This window comes from Fukomys damarensis, unplaced genomic scaffold (genome assembly GCF_012274545.1).
Source record: "Fukomys damarensis isolate Sample0158 unplaced genomic scaffold, DMR_v1.0_HiC HiC_scaffold_11, whole genome shotgun sequence".
NCBI lineage: Eukaryota > Metazoa > Chordata > Mammalia > Rodentia > Bathyergidae > Fukomys > Fukomys damarensis.
In genome coordinates, this window is record NW_022900923.1 from 19,178,713 (window position 1) to 19,188,560 (window position 9,848).

A 9,848-nucleotide genomic window follows, 5' to 3' on the forward strand; every position below is an offset into this window, starting at 1 on the left:
TATGAACCACTCATATCATTGTGTACTAGCATTACATTTGAAGTTGCTGTGACAGGAATTCCTATTTTGGAAAATTAGTCCCTAATGCAAAAGTATTGAGAGGTTACAGGATTGTTAATAATTGGTCTGGAACGGTGGCACATGCCTGTAATTTTACCAGTTGGGAGGCTGAAGCAAGATGGCCATTGTATGTTGGAGGCCAGCCTGGGTTACACAGTGAATTCAAGGGCAGCCTAGACTATATAATGGGGCCCTGTTTCAAAAAGATGAAAATTAAAACCCCCTAAAGAAGTTTGAGTCATTAAGAGGGATTAATCTCACTCTTAGGGACTGGATAGTTACTGTGGAATTGGTTGTTAGGACAACTTGAGCCCTTGTATTTGGCCTCTTCTACATGAGCCTGCTTGGCTTTCTGCTTTACTGTCACATTATGACACATTTCTAGATGCAGCCACCTGTTCTGGCCTTTCAGCCTCCAGAACTGTGAGGCAAAGTAAACTTCTTTCCTTTACCAATTACTCAATCCAAGTTATTCTTTTGTAGCTACAGAAAACAGACTAAAATAGCTGTTTTTGAGGACCAAGAAAGGGGGAAAAAGAAGCAGAATTAGCTGGAACAATCTGGTTGGTTTCCTGTTCAAGAGTTTCCTAAAAGTGAACTTAATTATTGTGTTGATATTAGTAGACTAGAACATAAGACTTGTTGAGAGTATAATGCCAATTGGGCCAACCCTTATCACATTGATCTTTGAGCAGTCAAAGCCAGTGGAAAGTCTACTTTCTTTTTTGGTCATCAACTTGTTTGTTGGAAGGCAGGGCTGAGTCCAGGAAATATATAAGACTAAGAATCAGAGTAGTTTGCCTTCAGGGCTGGCCCCTTTGGAACCCAGTCAACTGACATTGGGCAAGTTACCCTAATCCTTTCCATTTTGTATGTGTTGAGGTTCTAATGAAATAAAAATCATACAAGTTGCTTGAAGGCTGTAAAGCCTTGTGAAAATAATTACTGTTATTTTATATTTGTATTGTTGTCTAACTCAATATTGACAATGTGGTACATTTGGACAGTGTAGCATGCTGTGGTGAAAGTTTTACTGTCTCTAAGATAAGCAGTCTGGGTTCTATCCCCATCCTGCTGTGGCAATGTTTAAAACTGAAGGACGAGAGCAGAGGGAGGTTTTCTAAATGATGCATAGGACCTTGTGTTGTTTGACCATCAGAAATATCGAGGTACTTTCTTCAGGGATTTCTGAATAAGTGTTGCTGCTGTTACTGTTTCAAAGACCGCAAAACTGCTTTTCTGACATACAATGGGCCAACTTACAGGTCAATGCGATAACACCTGCACACAGTTCAGATTTCTACCAAAGGGACACACTTGCATGCATGTTTGGAGAGCACTCCAAGTACCTTACTGTCATGTAAGGATCTTACAGTTCCAATACATGGCTGAGGTCAGCAGCATAGGCCAAGGTCACAGATGAGGTTAACAGCACCAGGACAGGACAAAACTGAAGTGAGCAGTACCAGCCCTGAATATGGTGGAGGTTAGCAATACCAATGCTGGACAGGGCTGAAATTGGTAGCATCATCCTTGCTTAGAATATCAGAACTGCAAAGGTTGGGTAGAGAGTGAGAAAACAGGTTGAGAAAAGATATCAAAGCTTACCAAGGCTGTCCAGATAATCAGTGGTCAAAAGGGCTGGAAGCCAGCTCACCGAATTCCCAGCCTGGATCCTTTTCATTGTGTCATACGGCCTTATTTACAAAGACAACTTTATTAAAATTGTCCCAAGGAGTTCCTCAAACTGTCACAAAATACCTAAAGAACACAAAACCTCAAAAATACTCAGAAGATTTATGCATCTTTCACTTAGCTCAAGTAAGATATATGGATAGTTGAGCAATATTTTTTTTTTATCTTATGGAGTTGTTTTTTTTTCTTGAGAGAGAGAGAGAGAGAGAGAGAGAGAGAGAGAGAGAGAGAGAGAGAGTCTTACTATGTATTTGATACTGACCTGGAACTCACTATGTAGCCCGGGCTGGTCTCAAACTCATAGCGATCCTCCTGTCTCAGCCTCCTGAGTGCTGGAATTACAGACATGCACTATCACTCCCATCAGAGTTTATTGGTACATTTTAGGTATACAGTACAATTACATTGGGATCTTGTACCTTTACATGATAGATCTTGGTTCTCATTTCTTCCCCATACCTCTGGCCCTCCCTTCACCCCCTCCACCCTCTCCTATTTACAAAGACTTTATTTACATTTTTTCATTTTCTTATATTTTTTCTTGCCCCTTATTTCCTTTCCCCTATCCATCCCACTTCCCCTACATTTGAGCAATATTTTTGACAACACATAATTATGTGTAAATAATTCAATAGCATTTTTGATCACTTCTCTGCCTTTTGGCTAAGATCAAGTGTAGCAATAGCATTTCTTGCATTATTTCTGAGAATTCAAAGATATTATTGTTTCAAACTGATGAACATTTGTATTTGAATGATTTGTCTTTTCAATCTTTTAATTCATAGGTATCAGAGGCAGGTGTCTAAAAAGGGAGCTCTACGGAGTGTTATGTACACACTTATCCATGATCAACCACATGGTCACCAGCAAGAACAGTATGTTAGACATACTAAGACCTGAGGGTTATGGTGGACCATTAGTCAGATATGAGTCTCCAATGATTTATTGTAAAAATACATATCATATTTGGACATTTCAAATGGAATAATCTGAGTTGTAGCCAGAATTGTAGTAATTTTCCCATTATTGTTGATATTGTCAGTCCTTTAATTTAGCATTGAGTCCATTTTTCTACTTCTCTTTAAGTAAAGGATAATATCAAAAGGATAATGGAAAAAAATCTCTGTTAGTAAACATTATAAAGAAAATCTTTCAGTCACATGAAATATTATTATAGATATTACTAGCTGCTAGATGAGAAAGAAAGGTAATATGAGATACCCAAAAGACTATATAATTAGAATATTTATTGAAAATTAGATGACAAATTAATAGATAATATTCATGGAGTACTTATATGCTAGGCATGGGGCTAAGCATTGTTCATGAAAGATTCCCTTTAACTCTCACTAAAATCTAAATGGTAGATACTGTTATTATATGTATATAACACATAAAGAAACTGAAATTGAGAGATGTTCAACAAATTCTCCAAGATCAAACAATTAGAAAGATGCAAAGACACTGTTGGTTACTTTTGTTTGTTTGTTTTCAAGAACCCCAAGGTATTTCACCACTGGGGGTCAAGGTCCCTCTCCACTGAGAGAGGATGACCTCTTTTTGGTGTAATATATCACATTTCTTTAGTGTATGTCTTACATTTTCTTCATCCATTCTTCTGTTAACGAACTCCTAAGTTGGTTCCATATTTTAGCTATTGTGAATTGTGTTGCAATAAACATAGTTGTGCAGGTTTCCCTATATAATTATAGTGCTGACTATAATTCCTTTGGGTGTACACTGAGTAATGAAGTTGGATCAAATGGTAGCTCTACTTTTAGTATTTTTGAGGAACCCTTATACTGACTTCCATTGTATGTAGAAGCATAGAAGGATTCCTTTTTTCTCCACACCCTCATGAGCATTTATTGTGTTTTTGTAGTCTTGATAATAGTAATTTTAACTGGAATATGATGAAACCTCTATGTAGTTCTGATTTACATTTCCCTAGTGACTAAAAATATTGAACATTTTTTCATGTATTTATTGGCCATTTGTACTTCTCCTTTTCATGTCTCTTCACCCTGTTAGTTGTTTCCCTTGCTATCCAAAGTTTAAAATTTGATGTAGTCCCATTTGTTGATTCTTGCTATTATTTTTGGTGGTACTGGAGTTTTGCTCAGGAAGTCTACCTGTGCCAAGGGGGACTTCAAGTGTTTTCCTGTTTTTGTCTAGCAGTTTAAATATTTTAGGTCTTTTTTTTTTTTTTTTTGTACTGGGGATCGAACTTGGGTCCTTCGCTTGCAGGGTAGGTGGTGGAACCACTGAGCTAAATCCCCAGCTCTATTTTAGGTCTTATACCTATGTCTTTGATCAATTTTCAGTTGATTTTCGTATAAGGAAACAGATAAGAATCCAGTATCAATCTTCTATAAGTGAACATCCAGTTTTCCAAGCACCAATTGTTAAAGAGTCTGTCTTTTCTCCAATATATATATTTGGTTCCTTTGTCCAGAATCAGGTAGTTGCAGTTGTATAGGTTGGTTTCTGTCTTCTATTTTATTTCACTGATATATATATGTATGTATGTGTCAATACCATGCTGTTTTTTGTTACTGTGGCCTGTAATATAATCTAAAATCGAGTATTGTGATGCTTCTAGACTTGTTCTTTTTACTTAGGATTGCAGTGGCTTCTGGATCTTCAGTGTTTCTATATGAATTTTAGGATTATTCATTCTAGTTCTGTGAAGAATCTCACTGATACTTTGGTGGATACTGCATTGTATCTGTACATCATTTTCTGCAATGTGGCAAATTTCACAATATTAATTCCATCAATTCAGGAACATAGGGAATGTTTCTCATGTACCAGTATTTTCTTCAGCTTCTTTCCTTAGTGTTCTAAAATTTTCATTGTACATATCTTTCACCTCTTTAGCTAGATTGATCCCTGTATATTTTACATTTTAAAAGCTAGAATGGAATTATTTTTCTGATTTCTTTCTCAGCTCATTATTGTTGGATAGAAAAGTTATTGATTTTTTATTGTTTATCGTATATTGTTACTTTGCTGAATTTCTTTATGAGCTCTAAAAGTCTTTTCACTGAGTCTGTAGGGTCTTCTAAGTATAGGATCATATCATCTGGAAAGAAAGATTATTTGACTTCTCACTTGCCTATTTGTATATCATTTATTTTTTTCTCTTGCCTAATTTCTTTAGCTAAACTTTCAAGAATGATACTGAATATGAGTAGCAAGAATGAACATCCTTACCTTGTTTCTGATTATAGAGGAAATACTTTCAGACAAGAAAATTATCTTGTCTGTGGATCTGTCAAATAAAGCCTCTAGCAATTGAGTAGTTTCTTCAGTCTTTTTTTTAAATCATAGGAGAATGTCTATGTTAAGATAATCATGTGATTTTTATCCTTTATTCTATGGAGGTAATGTATTACATTTATTGATTTGTGTATGATGAACCATCCTTGAATCCCTGGAATAAGCCAACTTAATCATGCTGTATGAGCCCTTAAGTGTGTTGCTGAATTTGGGTTTGAAGTATTTTATTAAAGATTTTTGCATCTATGTTCATCAAGGATATAGGTGTATTACATTCTTTTTGTTTGTCTTTGTTCAGTTTTGGTATCGGGGTAATGTTGGCCTGGCAGAATGAGCTTGGAAGTACTTATTTCATTTCTATTTCTTGGAATTGTTTAATGAGTGCTGGTGTTGGAACTTCTTCTTTAAGGGTCTGGTAAAATGCAACAGAAACTTGTTCAGTTCTGGGCTTTTCTTTGTTGAGAGACTTTTTATTACTTTGCCTATCTAATTCCCTTTTATTGATCTATTTGTTTTTTTAATCCTTAGTTTAGTTTTTCTAGATGATATGAGTCTATAAATCTATTAATTTTTCTACATTCTGCAATTTATTACAATATTGGTTTTCAGTGTAGGCCCTACTAGGCCTTAGGATTATGGTGGTATCTGTTGTAACATACTCTTTTTCATCTTCTAATTGTATTCATTTGGTCTTCTCACTCTTTCTGTTAGTTTGGCTAAGTGTTTATGAGTCTTGTTTGTCTTTTCAAAGAATAATCATTTTTGATCCTGTGTTTTGTTATTGTAGTCTCTATCTCATTAATTTCAGCTCTGATTTTTTTTCTTCTGTTGGGTTTGGTTTTGGTTTGTATTTATTTTTGTATGAACTTTAAATGTATGACTAGATTATTTATTTGATATTTCTCTGATTTTTTAAAATTAATGTACTCATAGCTATAAACTTCTCTCTTAAAATTGCTTTTGCTGTACCTCAGAGATTCTGGTATACTGTATTTCCATTTTTCTGTGATTCCAGGAGTTTTGAAAATTCCTCTATGTTTCTTCAATGACTCACAGATGACTCAGGAGAATCATTCAAGGTCCAAGTGTTTGTATAGTTTTTGTGATTTTTCTTGCTATTGTTTTCTAGTTTTATTTTATTGTGATCTTCAAAGGTAAAATGATTTTGTATTTTTTTTTACTTGTTAAGGGTTGTTTTATGGTCTTAAATATGATCTACTTTTTGAGACTTTTCTGTGAGCTGCTGAGAAGAAAGTATACTCTGTAGTTTAGAATGTAATGTTCTATAGAAATCTCCATTTGATCTATGGTACAGTTTAACTCCAGTATTTCTTTTTTAATCTAGAGGACCTATCTAGAAGATAGTGAATTTTTTTTCTCTCATTGAGTTTATTGGTACATTTTAGGTGTACAGTACAGTTATATTCATCTTTGGAATCCTGTACCTTTACATGACAGGTCTTGGTTCTCATTTTTTCCCCTTGTCCCTGCCCTCCCTTTACCACTGCTTACACTCCCCATTTACAAACACTTTATTGCCATTTTTTCATTTTCTCATATTTTTTTCTTTTCCCTTATTACCTTTCCCCTACCCTTTCCACTTTCCCTACACCTTTAGCCCTTTGAAGTTAACCAATATTATTATATTGGAACCTATGTGTACCTTTATGTTGCATAGTATTTGTTTTATAAAGTTTGGTACATTGATGTTTGGTACACAGATATTTACAATTACTTTTGTTAGTGATTATTTCCTCTAGCTAATATAGTGGCTTCCTTTGTCTCATCAAACTAGTTTTGTTCTGAAGTCTGATTTGTCAGATTTAAGTATTGCTACTCCTACTTGCTTTTGGATTTCATTTGCATGTGGTCTTGTTTTCCACTCTTTTGCTTTTCATCTGTGTATGTTTGCCAGTGAGGTGCATTTTTTTCAAGTAGAAAAGAATTGAGTATTATTTTAATCCAAGCTCTCAGTCTCTCTTTTAATTGGAGAATTAAGACCATTTAATTTTAGATTGGTAGAAAGGTAAATACTAATTCCTGTCATTTTTTGTTTTTCTAATGTTTAATTCTTTCCTAATTCTCAATAACTTATCTACTTTTCCTTTTCCATGTGTAATATTCCTTCAAGTTTATTCTGGATTTTGGTTATGAATTTCTTTATGGTTATGGTTATGTCAGAAGGTCTTTATTTCTCCTTTAATTTGCTAGATATAGAAATCTAGATTGGAAATTATTTTCTTTCAGAACTTGGAATACATAGTTCAATGCCCTCATGCCATTCTGAAGAGAAGTCTGAATTTATTCTGATGTTTGCCTCTATAAGTAACTTTGTATTTATCTCTTACTTTCAATATTCTTTCTTTGTTCAGATTTTGTCAAGAGAGTTACTTTTTTTCTTCTCTTACTTCTGCTACTACCATTTCAAAAAGTTTAGCTGGTAGCTTTTGGTTTCTTCCACTTCAGTGCCTCCTAGATTTGCTTTGGGCAAGTTGGAGGTATTGGGTTGCATCTTGTGTCCATATTTTCTCATTCTCTATTTTTTCTTTATTTATTTTATGCATTGAGGCTTGTAAATTGTTTATGATACATAGCTTTATTACTAGTATTGAGACCTCTTAAAGAAATTATCACTTTTCAGAGACGTCTTCTAGGCATAGCTGGCTTTTGGCCTTTGAGTCTGTCCCAGTATCCTGCCTTTTCTGGTTTTTAGTGATGAAAGATTGCAGCCTCTTTGGTACTGCACTGTTGTTATTTATTACTCCCTATCTACAAGGAAGGCATACAAAGAAGATCAATTGATCACAACTATGCCACCTTGGCTAAAGTAGTACAATCAGTAATAACAATAACATCAAACAGACTAGAAAATGACAAACTGTGATAACTAATAATTTGCCACCTTTAGCCCTTAGTATAAGATTTATAGTTATATAACAAAATATAAGACAAATCAGAGAATCAAAAAAATTATATATAGTAAATATTTACTCAATAAAGCAATTTTACCCTAAAAGGAGAAATTTTCAAAGGGAGAAGAGAAAAAAATAGAGGAATGAAGGAAGAAAAAGACAGAAGGATGGCTGAAGAAAGATTATCCAGGCCTCAGTAAACTGGTGAAAAAGACAGAAGGGAAGGAAAAAGTAGAAAACAAAAACAAGAACAAAAACAAACCAAAAACAAAAAACAATATTTACACTCACAAATAAAAACAAGCAATAAAAAACAAGGACCCGAGTTCGATCCCTGGTACCAAAAACAAAAACAAAAACAAAACAAAACAAAAACAAAAACCAACCAACCAACAAATAAAAATAGCAAAGAAAAGTTAAAAAAAAAAAGAGAGGAATGTTTCTGTGATTTCAATTCTATTGTTATCCTCTTGGGTCAATGCTTTTGTGGCAGTGTCTAATTCAAATATGACTCTGCTCTTACTGGTAGACAAAGGAAGAAGTTAGATCGAAGATCTGTGCTGGGCAATCCCAGCAAGCTGGCAGTAGGACTAGGGTGTGTCAGTTTGAGACTTTCAAATCAACAAAATTCAGGTTGAACTAGGCCTCTGGTCATGGGGGTTGGGCACAAGTTGTTTAGTTTATGACACTCTGGGTGTCTCTTGCTCACCTGACCATGACTCCCTGACCATGGCTGCTTTCCCTGGATGTCCCTTACTCAGCCACTGTTAGAGTTTAACCCTGGAAGCCCTTGGATGAAGCCAATCCACAGCTGCTCTGAGTCCCAGGTTCAGTGGGCCCTTCCTTATATGGCATCCAACCAGGCAACCTGGAGGGAGCCATTGTGAGAGGTGTCAAAGTCCAGCTATTTAAGGACTCCTGAGGACATGACCCCACCATTAGTGCAGGCACATGACAGAGTTTACTTATGTAATCATAAATCAACCACTCATGGACAGTATGGTCTTGCAAGGACACACAGCTGTTGTTTCTCTGTGTCTCAATACAGCTGATAATGGCTAATACAAGGGCTAAAGGAATAAAGACAAGCAGTTCTGGTTCTTCTGCTGTGGTGCTGCTGCTTTTGCTGATGATTGACTGAATACTTTCTTTACCCTGTGGGGAACTCACTCAAACCAAATGAGCCCCTTGGAGGTTCAGCCCCGACACACCCTCTCCAGGGGATATGGCAAACGCTTGGATTTGAGTCACTCACCAGCTATTGTAGTGCATGGCATCCACCACTCTGTTCTATGGGTGTATCTCTCCCTGAAGGGCTCTGGAGTCTCCTGCTTTTACTGTGTTTTTGTAGATTCAATCTTCCTTTCTCACACAATGAGCCAGGAGCCAGGGAGAAAGTGAAGATTGTCCCTTCCTTTTTTTGTGTTGTAGTCTGTTTCTTCAATTTGTCTGTAGGCTCCAAATTTCTCTTCAGATTCTTCCTGCATCCCAGGAATCCACCTCCCTCCTTCTTTTCTTTCCCAAGTTGTTATTTTCCACTGTCTGGATTTTGAAACTTGGAGAGGCTGATTTATTGTTTCTTACTGCTCTGCCATCTTTCTGGAAGTTAAATCTCTTTCCTTGTTCTATACTCTTGACATTTTAACTATAATGTGACAAGGGAGGATTTTTTTCCAGTCATGCTTGTTTTGGGGATCTAGATGATTCCTGTACCTAACATATATTCCCCAACATTTGGGATGTTTTCTTTTATGATTCCATTAAGTAAATTTTCCATTCTATCAGTCTGAAGCCCCATGCCCTCTTCTACACCAAACTTTAGTAATTTTGGTGTTTAAACCATGTCCTTGTGTTCTTGGATATTTTGTAAAGAATCTCTGTTTTTTAAAGATTTATTAG

The 9,848-nt window shown here is 35.7% G+C and overlaps 1 pseudogene; it reads left to right on the forward strand.

Annotated features, from left to right (window-relative positions):
- The first annotated feature begins 2,398 nt into the window (after window positions 1-2,398).
- LOC117285638 lies at window positions 2,399-2,526 on the forward strand (annotated as a pseudogene).
- The last annotated feature ends 7,322 nt before the right edge of the window (window positions 2,527-9,848 follow it).